Source organism: Crocodylus porosus, unplaced genomic scaffold (genome assembly GCF_001723895.1).
Source record: "Crocodylus porosus isolate Cpor-Errol unplaced genomic scaffold, CroPor_comp1, whole genome shotgun sequence".
In the NCBI taxonomy this organism is placed as follows: Eukaryota; Metazoa; Chordata; order Crocodylia; family Crocodylidae; genus Crocodylus; species Crocodylus porosus.
This window is the reverse complement of record NW_017728906.1, coordinates 26,865,229-26,887,707: the sequence shown is the minus strand read 5'-3', so window position 1 is coordinate 26,887,707 and position 22,479 is coordinate 26,865,229.

Genomic DNA, 22,479 nt, shown 5'->3' with positions numbered 1-22,479 from the left:
GAACAGAAAAAAAAGGGAAAAAACCCCTCTGTTTACCTTAGAAACAGGCGTAGTGGGGCTCCAGGGCTTCCTGGCAGAGTCCCCCAGGCAGCACAGGGCAGCACAGGGGTAGCAGGGCCTGGTCTGGGGCCACTGGGGCTGTCAGCCTGCCCTGCACTGTGCAAGCGGGGCCCAAGTCACCCAGATGGCAGCCAGACTACCGGTAAGTGCTGGGAGGAGCTGGCCAGGGCAGGGGGTGGGGGGGTGAGGGAGTGTCCTGGGCCATTGGAGGTCCCTCCCATTGTTCCCCCTCAACCCCTTACTCACCAGGACCGGAGCCCTGGTGCTGAAACATGCGTCCTGGCTGGCTGTGTGTTTCAGCACCAGGGCGAGGGGCCAACCATAGAGACACTCTGGCAGCCAGAGCATCTCAATGGAGGACCCAGCCTCTGGTTGCCTCAGGTCCCAGTCCAGGACTGTGCCCTGCTCTGCTTTTTAAAATTTTGATCTTTTTAGACCCCTGGATATCCAGGGGTCTAATTTTCTCTCTGCGCTGCAAGTTTGTAGGGCGGTGAACATTTTTCCGTTCCTGCACGTGCCTGTTGCCCTTTCTCAAAGGGGTTTGAGGTGGGGCAAAAGGCACATGTTGTGCTCGTCTGGACATGCCCAATGGGTTCACAAAAGCTAATCCAGATAATGAAGTAAGAATCCATAGTCCTTGTTTAAACTGTGATTGACACCGTTCCATCTGTGGATGATTTCTTGTTTTGTTTGATTCTGTTTAAATGATTTTTTTTATATTTTTCTTTCTGAGAAAAGCAATCCTGAGGTCAGGGAAGTTGATCTGTTCTGCCACAGGCTTTTGTGTATTTCTGCAGCTGATGTTGGATTGGTGTTCATTCATTTTTACACACAGAGCTCACCCTGTCTGCTTGATGTAGATAGCAGAGGCGTATTGAAAGCAGATGGTGGTATGTCTGATGGTAGAGTTAGCATGGTGTGCCCCTGCAGCTGTGAACCCCATCAGCAGATCAGGGCTCCCAACCCAAGAAGCTTACTGTATCTGGTTCAGGGGAACCCCAGCATAAGAATCAGGATCCTGGGCTGCACCTGCACTAGTAATATGGCATGATGCTCGGTTCCATAATTATACCATCTGCCGTGTATGTGTAGCATGATAGGAAGTGTGATTGTGCGAATAATGCATTAAATCCTATCATGCCTTTAAATACATGTCTTCCAGGGATCTGGAATGCATGGTCCAGGCATCACAATGAAGGGTCTTAGACCTCTAGTCATCACCTTTTTTTTTTCTTGGAACAGGATCTGAAATTGTATCCTTCCAAACCAGGGTTTTAGTGCTATGGGCTCCAAGCAGGTCTGAATTTAGTTATTCGCCTTCAAATCTGTTCTCTTTCAAGAACAGTAGTAGACCTAACAAGTGACCAATTAGCTTTCAAAAAACACAGAACTATTTATTTAGGAGGAAAAAAAAACCCATTAGCAATGAAATCACATAAAAAACTAAACAGTGTGCATGCACGCTTACCTTACCAAATATCATCTGTCTTCCACGTCCTGTTAAGTACATTATATCAGTCTGACAATTCTCTCTCTCTACACTAAAATAATAGTGATTCTAGGTTCCATGGTTTCACAGCAAACATACCAATTGGTCTATGAAAATAAGGATAAAATAACATTTACTAATATAATACTCAGTGAACATTCCATTAGCCCATAGCATGTGTGACATTTCAGTATAAAAATCTTTGAAAACTCTATACTTCTATGCTATGATAATTCCTTTTATACAATCTTATGGTTCAACACTGAATTGGGACTCCAAGGATCAGGATTTAATCACTGAGCTATCCCAACAGCTATCTTTGGTAACTCACTTAATATATCTGTACCTCAGGTATGCCATCTTTAAGATGAATAAAATACTACTTCCTCTTATCCTGATCCTGTCTTGCCTAGCTACACTTTCCAGACACCGTGTATGAGTATGCATAAATACTTAGTGTGGTTACCATTTATAATTCAAATGGCAGGTGCATGATAAATACAAATAAATTATTTTATGAATAAATGCCAATAATATATTCTACTACATAATAAAATTTGATTATGTAAATGTCTATTTCTTTATATAATTTAATTTCATTCAATCAGTATCTAGTAAAAGGGAGCCCAACCATGATTAGTGCCTTAGGTGGTAAAGTAATCTAAATTATAAGTAATAGTCATAATAGTGGATTTTACTTTTCTGGACTGTCTAGGAGCAACCTTCTTTTGCAATTAGATACTATATGATTTATGTTATCACACGTATATATTGCGTTATAACTGTATTTTTAAAAGCTGCACAACAACCAATGAAAAACATGAAAAAGTTACATTTTTGCATAGTGACATCTACCTATTTAGATACATGGTACATACATGTGCATTTATCTGTAATTATAATACTTGTTGAATTTTTTCTACATATCTGTGTGCGTGGATGCATGCACACATGCATGTATGTCTGTTTAAGTTTGTATTTGTGTGTGTATAAACACACACTCAGACACGAGCTTGGTATAAATAAATGATGCAATCATGTACCATAAAATCCAATCTAAGCTACTGTATAATTTTAATATAAAATAATGTTGTATTCCTTATATTTCTATAAACTCATGTCCTATATATTGCATGGTTTATTTATTACCTAATGTCTGAAGATCTCCAATAATCTACCGAAATATTGCTACAGTGAATGTACCTGTATATCTTATGCTCTCTATATATTAGATGGTTACAATCCAAATGAAAACAAAACAAAATAAATCAAATCATAGTAAATGTTCCTGTTTCCTAATAGGTGTATTCTGTAACTCACAGTTACCCTAGTGAGGTAACTGAAGTGCGTGTGTGTGTGCGTCGCACATACACGTGTCTGCATACTTTAAAATCTTGTTATCTGAGGGAGCTTCTTCATACAGTGATTGCATAGCTGAGCTCTGTAAGGTGATTATTTTGCAATTTTGTGGTGAGAGGGGCCACCACAAGATGCATCTATGAGTGACATATCATGTGTGTCTGTAAAGCTTTGAACTCAGCATAGACTGGGAAGGTGTTTTTTGTTGTATTTTGCTGATAACAGAACATGCCATTACAAATGTGCAGTTATAGATGTAATTCACACTGTAACAAAATGAACTGAAAAAATCCAACTGGCCTATCTTGCAAATGCAGATGGTAATACTTGGCTTTCCAGGAAAATTGTCCTCCTCAGGGGCAATTAACTACTACAAAAAAATCCCAGAATCTGAATGTGCACCAAAATGTATTTGTTATTAGGGAACTTGACCTTTATTCAAAAACATTACCAGATTTGTCAAATACCAATATTTTGGTTTAAATCTCACTCCAAATGTGTACATTTTTTCATGTCAGAAATGCCTATGATGCCAAAAGTTACTGTGTTAAATTCACACAGGTAAGACCTTCTAAAAATACTCGAAAGAACATTTCTGGTATATAAAACAAATATTATTCAGGGATGAAGACTTCAAAATGGCCGATAGGGAAATAAAACAAGACAGAACAGAACAGAATAGAACAATATACTCCTATAGAGGTCCAATGCCAACCTTTGCATAATTAACATTCATTTGGTTTCCAACAGCATCTTATATTTAAAATTAAATGTGTTTTGAAATTGAATGCATTTTGAAATACAATCTTCAGCTAGTTAATATCTTAATTCATGGACCATTATATTACTATTATAACATTTTGCCATGCAGTGCAATCATGCAACTTTAAACGCAAGCAAAGAAACTTCCCCTATTTAAAAAGTATTTCTTTATAGATAAATTGTTTGTTATGCCTTATTACTTGATCCTATCTGTTAACTTCAGAGTGGTAACTATCGGTATTAATTGTATTAACATATAGTACTTAATCACACATGAGAGCTGGGACCAGCCTATGAGGAAACATGCTGAGTTACTCCAGGTTGTAGACTCTGTCATTGCCTGGCCTTTCCAAACACAGGCACATTAGACACTGTCTCCTGGCTAGAAGAGACACTACGGAACAGACAGATACATCTGGGAGGGAACACAACTGGAGAACTGGCAGGCCAGCAGACACAGGCAGTGGGATTTAGGAAGGTATGGCAATGAGAGATGACACCAGTTGCTCCCTTTTGCCTTTTGTGCCTGAACAGAACAAGCCATTGTTTCACACACTAAGGGCCCCTCTACACATGCAGGTGCTATGAAATCTGATGTGAGAGCCACACAGTTGTGTTTCCTGACATGCCACACATGCGTGGCAGGATTTGTCATTGTGGGACTGTGAATCAAATCCCATCATGCCTTATTTCCAGTGCAGGGGGAACCCAGTTCCAAGCTCCTTTGATACTGGCAAGAAGCAAGCTCCCATGGCCTGCAGCCCCCCCAGCCGACAGGGCTCCCAGCCATTGCCATTCAGGCTTGCACATGGGCCCCCCCAGCTGAGAGCTCCAATCAGCTGATGGAGCTTCCAGCCACAGGGCTCTGGTCACATGTTCTATTAATGAGGTGATAGGAAGCAGCTACAAAGTCATTAAACATATTTTGTGGAATGACTTTGCAGCATATTTTCTCTTTTTATCACACCACTGGGCAACCACTCCTTAAATGTAATGTGTAGATGGGGCCTAGAAGGCACAATCTGAAAATGGCTGTAAAGCATGCCAAAGTCAGATGCAAAGAACAGGAGAAGCCGCTGTCCCACCAGGGAATTGTAGAATCAAGTGGTTGTGGTGAAAATAGTTTTTCTCTCTTTCTAAAAGGAGAAAATCTATCCCTATGCCATTGGATGCCAGGAACTACTATTTACCTAACCAACCTCAGAATCTTTTTCTTTGTTCTTAACCCTGCATACACCTACATTTCCATTTCATTTATGAATTCATAAAAAATAAACCTCACTTATATGATATCCCCTTCAGAGTCTTAGGAAGCCACTTTTATCCATCATACACGTATGTATGTAACAGTGTAAACAATCCTTACACAAGCTGTCAGAGCTTATGGATGGAGCTGACTGTTAAAAGTAAATGCCTTAATCATTTATGAACATCTGTTTCATATCTATATGTAGGGAGATCTTCTGTATGTACACACAAACAGTAATGCATACACATCTAAAGAGAGAGAGGCTTTTTGAATTTAAAAACAACAAGAGTGATTGCTTTTTGTTTATTTCTTTTCATTACTACATGTGTTGAAGGACTCGCCCCTGTAATGGCAGTTATTGAGCAGGAACAATTTCCTTTTCTTTTGCAAAGTTTCCCTAGAGAACTAGATTCTCAGTAGAAATGCTGATGCAACTTACTGTTGCATCAGCATTTACCTGTTGTATCAGGTTACCAAATACTGTTAGAATATTTTGTTACATTATTTTGAGAATTTTAATACTGATACTCAATACTATCGAACTTCTCAGTTTGAACCCATATATCCTTTTAATTAGCTCTTCTATCCTCCAACAAAAGACGACAACAACCATACTGAGATAAGCATTACAGAAATCAAAACTACTTTAGAAAATTTCTGTTAGCACAGCACTCGTATGACACTCCTAACAGAACACTGCTTCTTAGTAGAATATTGAATATAGTTGTGTGACAGTGTCAATTGTTGCTTCATATGCATTTATAGGGAAAAAGAGGGCTCATGATTTTCTATCAGAATTCACATATCTGATGGGGTGAGATGTCATGAATGCTGACACTTATGTTATTGTTATCAATGAAAAGGAGCGGATGTGTCACACAAAAATGGACAAGTATAATTGTGAATTTCTGAAGTTGTAAGACGACAAAATGTCATCCTTTCACCCACACTCTGTCTTTCACTCCCAAGCAATATTGTCAAATTTAATCTAGAAAAAAATATGTTCTATTATCTCTTCTTCTGATGAAATCTTGGACTAGAATCAATGTACATCATCCCTGATTTGCCTTGGAAAGTGGGAGAGAAAGACATGCCAAAATAAATGTCTTAACAGGTACTGTCTAATGATGTGTCCAACTTGCTGGACAAGGCCTGTGCCTGAAGGCAATAGATTGCATGAGTATTCAAATCTAAATAGGTATTGACTATTTGCTGGGCAATCAAAGCCTAAGACTTCATAAGGAATTTCCCTGAAAATCCTGCAAAGGCTGAAAGTTTTATATTTATTTTTTTTTCCTTCAGTGTCTCAAAACAGAAAAAAATGGTAGAATGTCATAAAGTCATAGAATCAGACATAATTAGGGATTGAAGGGACCTTAAGAGGTCATCTAGTCCAAACCCCAGCTCAAAGCAAGACTACCCATAACTAGATCATTCCAGTCAAATCTGTGTCTTGAAAACCTCCAAAGACAGAGATTACACCACCTTTCTGGGTAATGTGTTCCAGTGTTTTACTACCCTCCTAGTGAGAAAGTTCTTCCTAATATCTAACCTAAACTTCCCTTGTTGCAACTTGAGACCATTGCTCCTTGTTCTGGTATCAACCACCACTGTGAACAGTCTAGCTCCATCCTCTTTTGGACCCCACTTCAGGTAGTTGAACACTGCTATTAAGTCTCCTCTCAGTCTCATCTTCTCTAGACTAAGTAAAGCCAGTTCCCTCAGCCTTTCTCTGTAAATCACGTACCCCAGCCCCCTCACCATTTCTGTTGCCCTCCACTAGACTCTCTCCAAATAGTCCACATTCTTTCTTTAGGGGAGGGGGTGGGGGCAAAACTGGACACAGTACTCCAGATGCGGCCTCACCAGTGCTGAATAGAGGGGAATAATCACTTCCCTTGACCTTCTAGCAACACACCTACCAATTCAGCCCAGTATGCTGTTAGCCTTCTTGGTGTTGGCTCATATTCAACTTATTGCCCACTGTACCACCCAGGTACTTTCCTGCAGAGCTGCTGCCCAGGCAGTGAGCCCCTAGCCTGTAGTGGTGCATGGGACTGTTCCTTCCTAAATGCAGGACTTTGCACTTATCCTTGTTGAACCTTATATGAGTTCTGTTGGCTCAATTTGTCCAGGTCAGTCTGAATCCCAGCCCTACCTTCCCGCCTATCTACTATTCCCGCAGCATGGTGTTCTCTGAAAACTTGCTGAGTGTATATTCTGTGACATCTTCCAGATTGTTGATGAAGATTTTGAACAAAACCAACTCTAGAACTGACCCCTGGGGCACTCTACATTATACTGCCTGCTGACTAGACATCAAGCATTGATTACTACCCTCTGAGCTTGATGCTCCAGCCAGTTTTCTAACCACCTTACAGTCCATTCCTCCAGCCCATACTTCCTTAGCTTGCCTGCAAGAATGTTATGGGAGACCGTATCAAAAGCCTTGCTAAAATCAAAGTATATCACATCCACTGGTGTCCCTATGTCCACTGAGGCCATCACCTAATCATAGAAGGCAATCAGGTTGGTCAAGCATGACTTGCCTTTGGTGAATCCATGCTGACTGCCCCTAATCACCTTCTTCTCCTCCAAGTGCTTTGTGGGGTGCCCCAAAGGGCAATGAAGGAAAGCCTGGGCAAATACCAACCTGCTGCAGAAATACTTAGTCAGTAGATTTACAATCCTCCAGCTTAGATTTGACCTACTTACAGAGATTTGGTCCTCCCTGAATCACATCCAGAGACTTCACGGAAAATGTGGACACTTACTCTATAAATAGAGAATCAAAGAGAGTACGGGTTGTGACTGTGGTGTGATTTTTCAGACGATGCAACACATTGTGATTGATTGGCAATTAGATCATTTAATGGCAATCTAAAATCAATCCATGCAGTTACCCCTGAAACAGTCAAATGGTTATCAAATTTAGATATTAAACTATAAATGTTGTAATCCTAAAATGTTATACAAAAGAAGTTCTTAGAAATGGATTCCTTGAGGATCTACTTCATCATTTTTCCAGGGACTGAGGTGAGGCTGACTGGTCTGTAGTTCCCTGGATCCTCCTTTCCCCCTTTCTTAAATATGGGCACTATGTATGTTTGCCTTTTACAATCATCTGGGACCTCTCCTGATTGCCATGGGTTTTCAAAGATGAGGGTCAGCTGTGCTGCCTGGTGCAGTAGTCTGGGAGCTGAGTTTGCTTGTGAACACCGAGGCGAAAAAGGCACTAAGCACTTCGGCCTTTTCTGCATCCTCTGTCATTAGGTTGCCTTCCCCATTCAGTATGGGAGCTGACACTTTCCCTGATCCTCTTCTTGCTACTGACATACTTGTAGAAACCCTTCACATCTCTTGCTAGCTGCAATTCCAATTGTGCTTTGGCCTTCCTAACTTCATTCCTGTATGCCCAAGCAACAATGCTACTATACTCTTTCCTAATGGTACAGGGGTGTAGGTTGTAGCTGTGTTGGTCTATCAGATTCACCAAAAGAACCTTGTTTACCTTTTCTAATGTTTGCACACATTTCCTCTTCTTATAAGCTTCCTTTTTGTGATTCAGTTTACTGAAGAGTTCCCTTGTAAGCCAAGCTGGTCCTCCGCCATACTTGCTAGTTTCCTGTGCATTGGGATGGTTTGTCCCTGCACTCTCACTAAGGTTTCTTTAAAGTACAGCCAGCTCTCCTGGATTTCTCTCCCCCTGAGACTGGTTTCCCATGGGATCCTGCCCATAAGTTCCCACAATGAGTTGACGTCATCTTTTCTGAAGTCCAGGGTCCTTACTCTGCTGTTCTCCATCCTTTGTTTCCTCAGGATCCTAAACTCAATCATCTCATTGTCATTGCTGCCCAAGTTACCAACTACTAGTACATTCCCCACCAATTCTTCCCTGTTTGTGAGCAGCAGATCAAGAACAGCATGGTCCCTAGTGGGTCGCTCCAGCACTTGCACCAGAAAGTTGTCCCTAACACTCTCCAAAAACTTTTTGGATTGCCTGTGCACTGCTGTATTGCCTTCCCAGCGGATGTAAGGGTGACTGAAGTCTCCTATGAGAACCAAGGCTTGTGATTGGGAAATTTCAACTAGCTGTGTGAAAAATGCCTCATCTACCACATCCTCCTGGTCTAGTGTTCCATAGCAGACATGCACAACATCATCCTTCTTGCTCTCCTCTGACCCTAACCCAGAGACTTTCAACATGCTTATCTCCAGTTTCATACTGGAGTCCTGAGCAATTACATAGCTTTTTTACATAAAGTACAACTCCTCTTTTTCCCTGCCTGTCCTTCCTGAAAAGTTTGTATCCATCCATAAGAGTGCTTTACTCATGCGAGCTATTACCAAGTCTCTGTTATTCCAATCATGTCACAGTCCCTGGACTGTGCAAGGACTTCCAGTTCTTCCTGCTTGTTTCCCAGGGTTTGTGCATTTGTGTTCAGGCACATGAGATAACTAGCGGATTGTCCTGATTTCTCAGGAAGTTTAAAAATATCTCCCCTGTTGACCATCCCCCACCCCTTGTTCTTCCTCCAGATCACCCACTTCCTCACTTATCTCAGGGCTTTGGTTTCCATCTCCTGGTGAACCTAGTTTAAAGCCCTCCTCACTAGGTTAGCGAGTCTGTCTGCAAAGATGCTCTTCCCTCTATTCATCAGGTAGAACCCATCTCTTTCCAGCAATTCTTCTTGGAATATCATCCCATGGTCAAAGTAGCCAAATCTGCTGGCAACACCACCTGCACAACCAGGCATTGATCTGTAGGATATATCCATTCCTGCCCAGGCCTTTTTCCTTGATTAGAAGGATCAAAGAGAATATGGGGTGCTCTGTGTCATTCTGTCAGAGTATGCTACATAATTTAGTATTTATGCTGGGCAAGACAAAATACTCCAAAACATTTTTCTTTAACCCCAAGCTGACTGGAAAAATGGGAAAGTACCATTGCTTATCACTCAATCTTAATATGCATTTACAAAAATAAAAATGTAATTCCATTAACAGTATAGTGACATCACTTATCCTCAATGTGGCATAACTTTCTACATAACTTTAAAAAAAAAATCAAGCAAATCACAGCAGCACAGTTGTATTCCAATTAATCATGTTAACTATCTACATGAAAATGCAAGACTTACTTATATGTATACACTGCTGCTTTGTTAGTTTCTTGGCACTGCTGTAATAAAAACTAGGAGGCCTAATAGCAAAGATGCTCACAGACTATTTGAAAATGATTACCCAGTTGCTATACATTGCTTCTATGGAACAGTATCAAGAAAAAAAAAATTGAGATATGTGATCATTCCAAATTATCATGCTAGGAAAACAACTAATGCATGCTATGAAAACAGTTTATTATTATTATTATAATGGTGAAGTATATGTCACAAAATTGCATGACATCAAGCAGACAGAGAACATAATGAGCATTTCCTGTTTCTAAGTAACATTATTGGATTTACAGCTTTAGATAAATTCCACCCCTCAAAACCAACAGACATGCGTAGCACTATTTAAAATGCACAACTTAATAAATAATGAAAAATGTAAAAGAACCTTGGGTTGAACAAAGGAAGTCAAGAATTCCAAGCTGTCCCTCAAGCAAAAAGTGAGGGAGGCAGTTTTTTCAGACCATCAGAGAAAGCAAATCTTACTGTCTGTTGTTCTGTGTAACAGCCTCCCAAACACAAATATAAGGAATTACTGGTGGCAAATATGTCCCAGGGGAACTGACAAGATACAGCCCAAGGAGCAAATCAGTCTCAGATGGATGGACAGCAAAAAATGTGTATACGATGCTATGGTTTTAAAACAAATATTTGTAAATTAAGTTATCAAGTAGTATGTAATATCAACAGTGGCATTCCATAGATCTCTGGCTCTTGGGGGCCAAAGCTTCCATTTACACCCCCCTCCCATCTGTGGCCAATCGTCGAGCACAGAAACTTCAGTGGAGAAACTGGAAGTGCCACTGGGGTACTGAGTACACCTGGAGGGCCCAGCCAGCACCCCTCCAGGCTGGTACTCGAGGGCATGGCTCCCCTCTCCACCCCTCCTGACACCCCATTGCTACACTACTGAATATCAATTAGTAAATCTTAGTTAAATTGCTAGCAGGTGGGTCCCCAAAAGAAATTCACAAATTATGGAACTAACCTCCCCTTATCTGAGGCTACTGAATGGCATAAGAAGTGCCATTTAGTGGGTCAGACCATAGGCCCCCCTAGTCCAGCCCCCCTGCATTCATTGGGGGCACGAGCACTTCCCCTGGCTGCTGAGTGAGGGAGCTGCAGAAGGAGCTCCTCCTGGAAGCCTGTTGCCCTGCCTGCTTCCCTGCTGCAGGAGGCTTTTGCTAGCTCCCCCTTACCTGTTTTCACCTGGGCTACCCCCAACACTGACACCACCACTACTGCTGCTGCTGCACCTAGTACAACTCTGAGGGAGACCCTGTTCAGACCTCCCTATATCCTGCCCTGCCACCCCCTAAGTCCACCCCACTCCCACCCCAGGTGGCTGCACTACTCCCTCTACTGATTTTGGGGGAAGTAGCCAACTTGGTGTTTCTCATAGTGCTCTAGTGGGCCTACACCCCCACTGAAGTAGATAAAGGAACCCTCCCCCCCAGCCCCAGCATCGAAGAGCCTGCCAAATCACAGGGCCAGGAAGAGGATGAGTCTATGAGTTCCATGAGACCATGAAAAACTTGGCCCTGATGGTCCCCAGGGAAGAGCTGCTTCAGTTCCTGTAGAGTATGCTGAGCTCTGGGAACAAGGTGCAGCTTGCCCTGGACTGCTAAGGCTCTTTCATCTTGTCCTTAACACTTTGAGCGCACTGGTGAGGGAAGGTAAGGGGCTGAAGTGGTGCAATGCCAGCAATTACCAGTAGGCCCACAGCTTTCACAATGTCCTCTACATGTATGAGAGGGTAGTGGGGTTGGTGTAGGGCCCCATGGCTGGCATTGCTACCTGCAAGACTCCTGCTAAGCTGATCAATTCCCCACCCCCCCAGCAATGAGGTTGCTTACCATCATGACCCACAACATGTACAGCTGCAGGATGGATCTTCCCAGGTGTCAAGTAATTTCCTTTCTTCTTGAGAGGGTGTATTCTGTGCTTTTGCTTCAGAAGAACCATGTGGCTCTGGCCTCCAAAGCCAACTTGTGGTTGGTATGTGGGGACATGGTGCACTTCAGCCAACTTATGGAGACATTGTGTAGTTTGGCCTGCAGCCAGACATCCTCCAGGCCATTGATGTGGTGCCAGGCTACCTGCTCCATTTCTGGGTTCAGACAAAGGAGCTTGATCTGAACCTGTTGAACATCTACACTTCTGTGCACTACTTGGAGATGGCCTAGTTCTACAAGCAGAGAGATATGTATCTCAGTACCCTCCATCCTTCTGAGTGCCTGGTCTTTAGTGGAGACTTCAACATCACTCTTAAGGTGCAAGACTGTATGGGTAGGGAATGGACCCAGGAGGTCCTTCCCAACCACTTTCTGGTGGACACCTGGTACCCTGATACCCTGATGCCATCACTTTCACCTTCATCAGGGTGGAGGAACAGCAGGGATGCCACTCAGTTGGACTACATTTACATCTCCACCTTATACATGATCCAAACCCATGCCTCCAGGATGTCCCCCTTCAGTGACCAGCACCTGATCTACACTTGGGTGATGATACAGACTATCTGGGGTGCCATGGTGGTGGAGTGTGGCAAGGGACCCACACTTTAACATCCTACTTTTGTTATGCACATGGACTTCAAGGCAGCCTTCCAGGAGTTATGGCTGGCCTGGTCTGAGCAGCACCCAGGCTTCCCCTAAGCTCAGAGATAGTGGGACATAGGGAAGGTGCTTGTCTAGCTCACACCTGGCAGAGGAAGGCAGCCAGGGAGCACCTCAAGAGGGAGGTGCTGGAGTTGGAGAGGTACCTGGCCACTGACCAGGACAACCCATCCCTCTGCAGAGAGTGTTGGGTGAGGCAGGGAGAGTTCTGAGCTGTGGATGACCACTGTGCCTATAGCACATTTGTCTGCCAGCAGATCCAGCTTCTCTTGGAAATGGACCATGGGGCAGGGGCAGAGGCAGAAGCAAGGTCCCTCTCTGCAGTGGAGGGCTTACCAGATGTGTATGGCAGGTTTTCCTGGTGGCCTGAGTCAGTCCATGCTGGTGGTGAAGATGTGCAGCTCCTGGCAGTGTCCTGGGGTGCAGGGGCACAGCATCCAGCTACTCCGGTAGGGGCATACTCCCAGGAAGAATTGAAGCCACTGGCAGATGGCAGTCTCCTGGCTGGCTGGCTGGCTGGCTGGCCTCCTGGGTGGTGCTGCGCCTCCAGAACTGGATCAGGCTCCTGAAGCTGCTGTTGGAGGCCAGGGATGGCAGGATGGGCCCCTGGCAGGATGAGGAGCCCTTTTCCAGTGATGCACTGCCATGGGTGCCAGGTCTGCTCTGGGGTGAGGACTAAGGCAGAATATGATCAGGGTAGGGAGGCTGTGGGCAGGTGTATGGGAGCGCAGGTCCATGAGTGCATATATTGTAATGAGTTTAAGGGTTTGTTTTTGTGAGTTAAGAAAAGTTGTTAGAAGGGTGTGTGTGTGTGTGCACGCGCGTGTGTGCGCGTGCGTGTGTGCGTGTATAACTTATTTATATGGAATTTTTTTCCAAAAAAATTTAGTGCTTCTTGGCCGTTTGGCTCAGATCAAATGTCTTGACCTGTTGTGGGCTAAGATGAAGTGGGGGCACCCGAATCCCAAGACCTCTGTGCTTGGGCCTGCTTGTAGGATGCCTGTCAATGGATCTGAGAGTGATAGAAGTCCCAGGATGAGAGGCTGGGATGGAGGATGCTCTCTCGTTGTATCTCCGTGCATTGTGTTTAGAACGACTGAGTTCTGCCTGCTCGATCAATATGGTTTTTGGAATGAATGAGTTCTGCTCAATTGATATGATTTGGAACTGATCTGGTGGATTTGACCTGGAACACAAAATATATTATTTAAAAAAAAAACACAACAAGTTTCCCATCAGTACATGGCCCAATATGGGTCATGGGTTTTATACTTATGCTTACTGTTAGCTGTACTTAATCAGCTTCATTATTGGCTTCTCTTACTAAGCACATGCCATTTTTGGTAGTAGTTTAATGATACACAATGTATTCAATGAGGTTTTCTTGTATAAAAATGTAAGATGAAAGACTTTTTACCCCCACATTGATGGGGTGGGGGGGTGGGGGGAACAAACATGTCTTGTATTTGAGTAAATATAGCAGGTACAGAAAGTCCTTATTGAATTTATTTTTATCAATATGCATTGATGTCAGTGAAATAACCATTTTAAAAAAATTCTCTCAATCTGCTTTGGGGGAAAAAACCCAAAAAATAATTTTTAGAAAATAAAAAGGTGGAATTAACATAGACGATTATGTCCTCCAGATTGTCAAACTAGGCTTCAGGCATTGGGTCAACTCAGAAAGTGTTATTATATTTTTGCCTTAATGAAATCAACTCTGTTATGACCAATCTGTTTATTTTCTTCCTTGAAAATCACAGAGATCTATTTGCCTTTCATTAAAGGTTTTCCAAAATGTTTTTTGTTAATAACATACAATCATGCATATAAATCAGATGTAAGCAAAACAATTATTTCAAGGAAAAATAATATTTTCTTAGAAGTTGATCTTTCTTTCCAAAACTAATAATAAAAGTATTTCTATTCTTTTATTAAGAATCTACTAACACAATGTATTAATTAAGCATAGACATATTTCAAAATATTTTCTTTCTTCAACATTTATATTTTGGGGGCATTTTTTGTCAGGTCAGTTATTTCAAAAGATCACTTGTCACATATGGAAATATATTCCAAATTATAGTGTTTCAAAAAGGACTTTAATAATTGCTGATATATGAATGCAAATGTTTTATTTAATATTGTTTGTAGACATATTTCTCCTTTCAATAAAGGCACAACTTGGCAAAAGGAAACATTTTATTCACACATTTATAAGAAAGCAGTTAATGTGTACTGCAGATGGTGAATTTTTAGGATGTACTGGTGCCTTGCAACTGTCCTTGACATCAATGTGAGATCTATTTGCTTCCTCTGTGATTCAAGCACAATGTTTATAGTGTCTGTGCCCAAGTCATATTTCACTTTATTCAACCAGATGAAGTTTTCCACATGTATATGTGTCAGTAGACTACACACTGTAAAGGAAACTATGTTGTAGATGGGGCTAATGATACCCAACCTTTGTCTTAGTAATGTAAACTCTGTGCTTGTTAGATGAAGATTAAAAGCTCATCTCCTGTGAAGGGGAAGCCTCAACCCCAGGCACTCATTTTCTAGGCAAATACCATAACCACTCAGCTATTGGAACAAAAATGGAGGAGAACCCACCTCCTGTCTTTTTTTCAGAACTTAAGCTCAGATACTCTCATATGTAGCTTCATGCATTCTTGGGCAGTGCACATCCTACTATTCATGCTTCCTAGCAGTCTGAATGCTTAGATAAGAGAATCACAATTTGCACATAAGTGCCAACCTTCCACTTACGCATCTGGCACATGTATAGGTGCTAATGTTTCCTTTCATATGGTGCAATAATCAGTTTCTCAGTCCTGTATACCAGTAAAAAAGCATGGAACTAAGACCTAGAAAAGACCTATCTAAATAATCTGGAGCCAGATATGTGAATGCATTTTAGGCAGTTTTAGATACTTGCCCCTATTGAGATTTACAAATGTGTTTAAGCAGATAAAATGCCTACATTTCTTTCAAGCTCATTAGGATTTAGGTACCTGTTTTTGTAATTAGGGAATTCACATCGGGCACCTGCCTGCCTAAATATACCAGTAAGCCTAGTCTAGTCCTATACAGAATGTCTTTCAATTGAAATATTTTTCCCATAAACTATATTTTGAGCACCTTATAAAACAGTGACAGATGTTACATTTATATTATATTAAACATATCATATCATATTTGTAAACTGTAACAACCCAGAATAAGCTGTAAGACGTTTTACTGTGTAAACATTAAAAACCGTAACAGCCAATTCATGATATTACAGTGCATAAGAAGCAATAGTTAAAGTTTGGTAAATTAGTAATTATGAAGTCCATAGAGCTATGCTAATCTATACCAAATGAGAACATGCCTTTCTATGTATAAAAAATGGGATTGCTACAGTGTAATTGTATCATAACTTCAGTCTAAAGTCATAGAATCTAGGTCTACTAGAATGGACCTGGAAGATCATCAGACTGGCTGACCTGCTCCACCGGGCTTTAAACTAAGCCCGCTGGGGGACGGGGGGACTGCTGCCACAGCTGGCCTGCTGAGCAACCATTGCAAACCCAGCAGGCCAAGGCACTTAAGAGAGCCCACCCCTGCCCCAGTCCTGGTACAATCTGTGGGTGAGGCAAGAGCCCCCAAGGGGACACTTGCCTGCCCGTACGCAAATGCCAGGAACTTAGGGAATAAGCAGGAGGAACTCGTCCTTCTGCTTAACGCAAATAATTATGACATCATAGGGATAATGGAGACCTGGTGGGACTCCACCCATGACTGGACCATGGGTATAGATGGCTATACCTTATACAGGAGGGATTGAGTAGATAAAAGGGGCGGGGGTGTAGCTTTCTATATTAAGGAAAGCTACATGTCCCTGCAAGCTGATGTTGGTGACCAGGGTGGTTGACTGGAGACCCTCTGGGTTAAAATCCATGGGGAACACAGCACAGGAGACACAACAGTGGAAGTCTACTACAGACCTCCCACCCAAAGTTAAGAGCTTGACAAGGAGTTCACCTGGGAACTGGCTGAGGCCGTATGCTTCACAACCATGGTTGTCATGGGTGACTTCAATTACCTGGACATCTCGTGGGAGGATCACTCAGCAAAATCCGAGTATTCGCAAAGCTTCCTATCGTGCGTGGATGACCTGTATCTGACACAAGAAGTCTACGGGCCAATGAGAAGTAAAGCGCTGCTTGACCTGGTACTGGCTACTGGGGATGACCTAATTGGCGACCTAGTGATTGATGGGAAGCTGGGTGACAGTGACCATGAGCTGATCACCTTCACCATCTGCCATAAAGCTGGCAAGTCAGTCAGTAATACAGAAGTCCTTGACTTTGACAAGCTCAGGAGGCTTGTCAATGAGGCCCTAAGGGACAACGACCCCAGCTGGAAGTGAGTTCAAGAAGAGTGGTTGCTCCTCAAGGAAGCAATCCTCAGTGCACAAGCTAAGTCTATTCCATCTCGGAGGAAAGGCAGCAAGAGGGCACAGCAGCCCTTCTGGCTTTTCAGGGATCTAGCAGACCTCCCAAGGCTAAAAATAAAGGCCTACAAAGGATGGAGGATGGGATTCACTTCCAAGGAGGAATATGCTGCACTGGTCCGGTCCTGCAGGAAGCAAGCCAGGAAAGCCAAGTCTGCAACTGAACTCCAACTAGTTTTGAGCATCAAGGACAATAAAAAGTCCTTTTTCAGATATGTGGGGAACCAGAGGAAAAGCAAGGGCAACACTGGACCCCTGCTGAACAAGATGGGACAACTGACAACTGACGCCCAGGAAAAAGCTAACCTATTAAATGTGTACTTTATGTCGTTCTTTCATCAGTCCCATGGGACGCCCATGGCCACTACAGGACAGGGAGGTCCAGGTAAGGGAGATTCCCTGCCTTCCATTAGTGCTGACCTCATGAAGGAACACCTTGAGAGGCTGGATACCTTCAAGTCAGCTGGTCCTGACAATCTACACCCCAGGGTACTCAAGAAGCTGGTAAGCATCATAACCCAACCTCTGGCACAGATCTTTGAAAAATTCTGGTGCTCTGCTGTAGTGCCCGAAGACTGGAAGAAGGCCAATGTGGTGCCTATCTTCAAGAAAGGGAGGAAAGTGGATCTGGCTAACTATAGTCCCATCAGCCTGACTACTATCCTGGGGAAGTCACTCATCATGGTGCCCTGTGACCAGTGGGGTCCCCCAAGGCTCTGTCCTTGGACCCATATTGTTCAACATCTTCATTAATGTTGTGGACATTGGAGTCAGAAGCGGACTGGCCAAGTTTGCCAATGACACCAAACTTTGGGGCAAAGCATCCACGCCAGAAATCCAGGGTGACCTGGACAGGCTCAACAAATGGGCAGAAGAGAACCTGATGGTGTTTAACACTGAAACATGCAAGGTTCTCCACCTTGGGAGGACAAACCTGCAGCACCCTTATAGTTTCAGCAGTGCCACACTGGCTAGCACTACAGAAGAAAGAGACTTAGGCGTCATCATTGACCACAAGACGAACATCAGCCTGCAATGCAATGCTGCAGCTAGTAAAATGATCAAAATGCTGGCTTGCATCCATAGATGCTTCTCAGGCAAATACCGGGACGTCATTCTCCCTTTGTACTTGGCTTTGGTGAGGCTGCAGCTGCATTACTGTGTCTAGTTTTGGGCTCCACAATTCAAAAATGATGTGGAAAAGCTCGAGAGAGTCCAGAGAAGAGACATGCACATGATCAGAAGTCAGAAAAACAGACCTTACAGTGACAGACTGAGAGCCATACACCTGGATAACCACACAAGATAAGTCCTTGATTTGGATTCAGTGGATGCACTTTCTACATCTGTCAATGGCAAACTTTCTAAGCCGCAAACGTTTTTGGCAGCCATATGATAACTGACCATCTAGTAGTATTCCTTGCTCAACATATTTTATAACTCATTAGTTTTGCATCCTTCCACCCTTACAACAGGTTATGCCTTGGAGTGGCCAAGTCACCTCCTAGCATCTGCCTGGATTCTGCCTTGCTTGCCCCCCTTGGGCAAGCAAGGGTCCCACCCTGTTGTCTTAAAAGGCATGCTGTCACAGTGCACTCAGGTGCCCTGCACTTGAGAGTGGAGACTACTCTGGGGAGACCCCTAGTGGCAGAAAGGGGGAGGCTCAGCTGCCAGTCACCAGGGCTGCACAGGTGCTGGTTGCCAGGACAACTGGTATAACCAGCTGACCAGGAGGGGGCAGGACTTATCTATTCTTAAGCCCAGGTGGGAGGCCAGGAAGGCAGTCCCTCTCCAGCAGCCGTGGGAGTAAGGACTCAGCTCTGACAGACAGAGGGGAGGACTCTGGCCATGAGAGCATCCCCTGGTCACTGCTGAGGTTGGTGGAGCCCTTTTTCCTCTGCTCCCTTGCTCTTTAGTAGGGAGTAGATTTTTGTTTGACCAGACAGTCTAGTTTTTATGTTGTAGCCCAGGGAATTTATATTTTATGTTTCCTGTTTTGACTGGAGGACCAGGCGAGGCTATTAGAGATGGAGGAGGCCTCATAGGAGCTTCACGGCAGCGTGGGGCCTCCTGGCACCGGAGAGGGTACAGCATTGTTAGGGGGCACATTGGCCCCAGCTCAGAAGCCCCAGAGCAAGAGAGAGCAGTAGGAAGAAGCCCCAGAGTGAGGGGGGGCAGTAGGGAGCCCTGGAGCAAGACGGGGTGGCAGGGAGCCCCGGAGCTAGGGGGCAGTGAGAAGCCCTGGGGCTAGGGGGGTTGGCGAGAAGCCCCAGAGCTAGAGGGCAGTGAGGGGCCCAAGAGCAAGAGATGGAAGGGAGCAGCGAGGAGCCGCAGATCGAGTGAGAGAAGGGGGGGCAGTGAGGCCCAGAGTGAGCAAGAAAAGGGACAGTGCAGAGCCCTGGGAGTAAAGAGGAGGGCCAGAAAATAACAAGGCCCAGGTTAAACCACGTCAACTCCATCTGCGAGGCTTGGGTTGCGGTGTAGGGGAGGAAAAGGAGCTGCAGGTAGCACCCCCTGTCACCAGGGTGCAGAAAATGGGCAGCCTCCCACTGATTACAATGCAGAGGCAGATTTTCCCATCGGGCTTCGGCACCACCATGATGGAGCTCCGCCAGTCACTGTGTGACTCGCATATGATGCCGTTCCCTAACATCATGGCAATCTCTGCTTTTATCTGGCCTTGGAGTCGCTGGGGAATTTGCCTCCAAGTTCGATGCCTATCTGATTCCCAGGGTGGATGAATTAGTAGAAAACATCGGGCACGCTCATTACATTTCCACCTTAGACCTGACAAAGGGTTACTGGCAGCTCCCAGTGGCACCTGAAGACCAGGAAAATACTGCTTTCACCACCCCGTGTCGCGCTCTTCCAGTTCCAGCGCATGCCGTTTGGGCTGCATGGAGCTGCGGCTACGTTTCAATAATTAATGGATAAGGTGCTAGCTCCCCACAGGGGTTATGCCGCGGCCTACGTTGATGATATTATTGTATATACGGAAAGCTGGGATGAGCACCTCGCTGCATTGAGAGCAGTGGTGCAGGATCTGAGGAGGGCTGGGCTGACAGTGAACCCAAAGAAGTGTACAATAGGAAAAGAGGAAACACAATACCTAGGGTTCCTAGTAGGGAGTGGGAAGGTAAAACTGCTGTTGAGCAAAGTGGAGGCATTGTGAAGGTATCAGGCCCCCCATACTAAAAGGCAAGTAAGAGCTTTCCTGGGGTTAGTCGGTTACTATAGGAAGTTTGTGCCTCGCTTCACGGATCTGGTTGTACCATTGACAGAGATGACAAAAGCAGGGGCTCCTACCAAAGTAAAATGGACATCGGAGGCAGAAAAGGCATTTAAAGCAGTAAACGACGCGCTGTGCCTACAACAACTTTTATACACACCAGACTATGAGAATTCTTTCCTGGCATTGAATGTGGCCATTGGTGCAGTGTTGGTTCAGAGAGAAGGAGGGGACAAGCACCCCATAGCCTATATAAGCAGGAAGTTACACCCGCCGGAACAGAGTTATGCCACAGTAGAGAAAGAATGTCTGGCAATTAAATGGGCTATTGAAACACTTCAATACTATTTGTTAGGATGGAGATTCACGTTGGTAACTGATCATGCGCCCCTGTGCTGGTTGCAGAGCATGAAGACAGACAATGCCAGGCTCATGAGATGGGCCCTTAGTCTTCAACCATACTGTTTTAAGGTGGAACACTGCCCTGGGACCCAGAATATAAATGCGGATTATCTATCGAGGCAGTATGAAGAGAGGGAGGGGCCAGGAGGAATGGAAAGATCCTCAACCAGAAAGAGAGGAAGAGGGCATATGGTGGGAGGCCCTAACTGCCCTGCTGAGAGGCGGGGTGAACCCCCCATACGGGGCCAACTGATTGGGTGACTGACAAGGCAGCAGGGAGACAAACCCCCAACAATGACGATAAGGCGCCTGCCATCTCCGTTAGAGGGACACGCCTTGCCTGTGTAGAAGTAATTGGCTTACTTGACTAGAAAAACAGACAAAGACCAGACGTGCTGATACTGCTTAATTCAAATGTTCTGAGATAAGGAATCCGCATTCCTGCATGCCTTGGGTTATCTTGATATCTTGCCCTATGCACAGATAGTTGTTTAAGTAAACTTTTTAAGTTTCTGTGTAATTTACTATTGTTTTGTTTCTCCAAGGTGTATTTTTTATCTCTTTCTCTGTCTTTAGTATAAATGCACTTGTAAACTTAGAGAGTCTGAGAAATCCTTTGAAACAGACAAGTGGGTGATTTCCCTTGCTGTATGGAATTCTCCCTGTGATCACAGTATAGCTCTAAATAAAGAAAAGCTGGCTCTGTCAGTTCTGATTCAACCACAACACGAAGTTTGATTTCTTCCACAATCTGGGACCATCCTACAACCCGAAAAGGCACCCTACCAAGGTTGGCTAGTGTGGGGGGACTACCTGTGGCGCGTAGCTCCTGACAAATCCCACATGGTGTGCCTTGGGTAAAAGGTGAGCAGAAGGTGCCTAAAAACCTCTGCCCTCTTGTACCTAGATGGTCAGGTGCCACAGGAGACAGCTGGGGAAGACAGAGCACCCACTGAAATGGAAGACTTGGCTCGGTGAGTCAGGGGCAAAAAGGGGGGGGGAAGTGTGTCGCAGGGCACTCAGGTGCCCTGCGCCTGAGAACGGAGACTGCTCTAGGCAGACCCCTAGTGGCAGAAAGGGGGAGGCTCAGCTGCCAGTCACCAGGGCTGAACAGGTGCTGATTGCTGGGACAACTGGTAAAACCAGCTGATCAGGAAGGGGCAGGACTTATCTCTTCTTAAGCCCAGGTAGGAGGCCAGGAAGGCAGTCCCTCTCCAGCAGCCGTGCGAGTAAGGACTCAGCTCAGACAGACAGAGGGGAGGACTCTGGCCATGAGAGCATCCCCTGGTCACTGCTGAGGTTGGTGGAGCCCTTCTTCCCCTGCTCCCTCGCTCTTTAGTAGGGAGTAGATTTTTGTTCAACCAGACAGTCTAGTTTTTATGTTGTAGCCCAGGGGCTTTATGTTTTATGTTTACTGTTTTGACCGGAGGACCAGGCAAGGCTATTAGGGGTGGAAGAGGCCTCATAGGAGCTTCATGGTAGCTTGGGGCCTCCTGACGCTGGAGAGGGCGCAGCATTGTTAGGGGGCACATTGGCCCCAGCCCAGAAGCCCCGGAGTGAGAGGGGGCAGTAGGGAGAAGCCCCAGAGTGAGAGGGGGCAGTAGGGAGAAGCCCCGGAGTGAGAGGGGGCAGTAGGGAG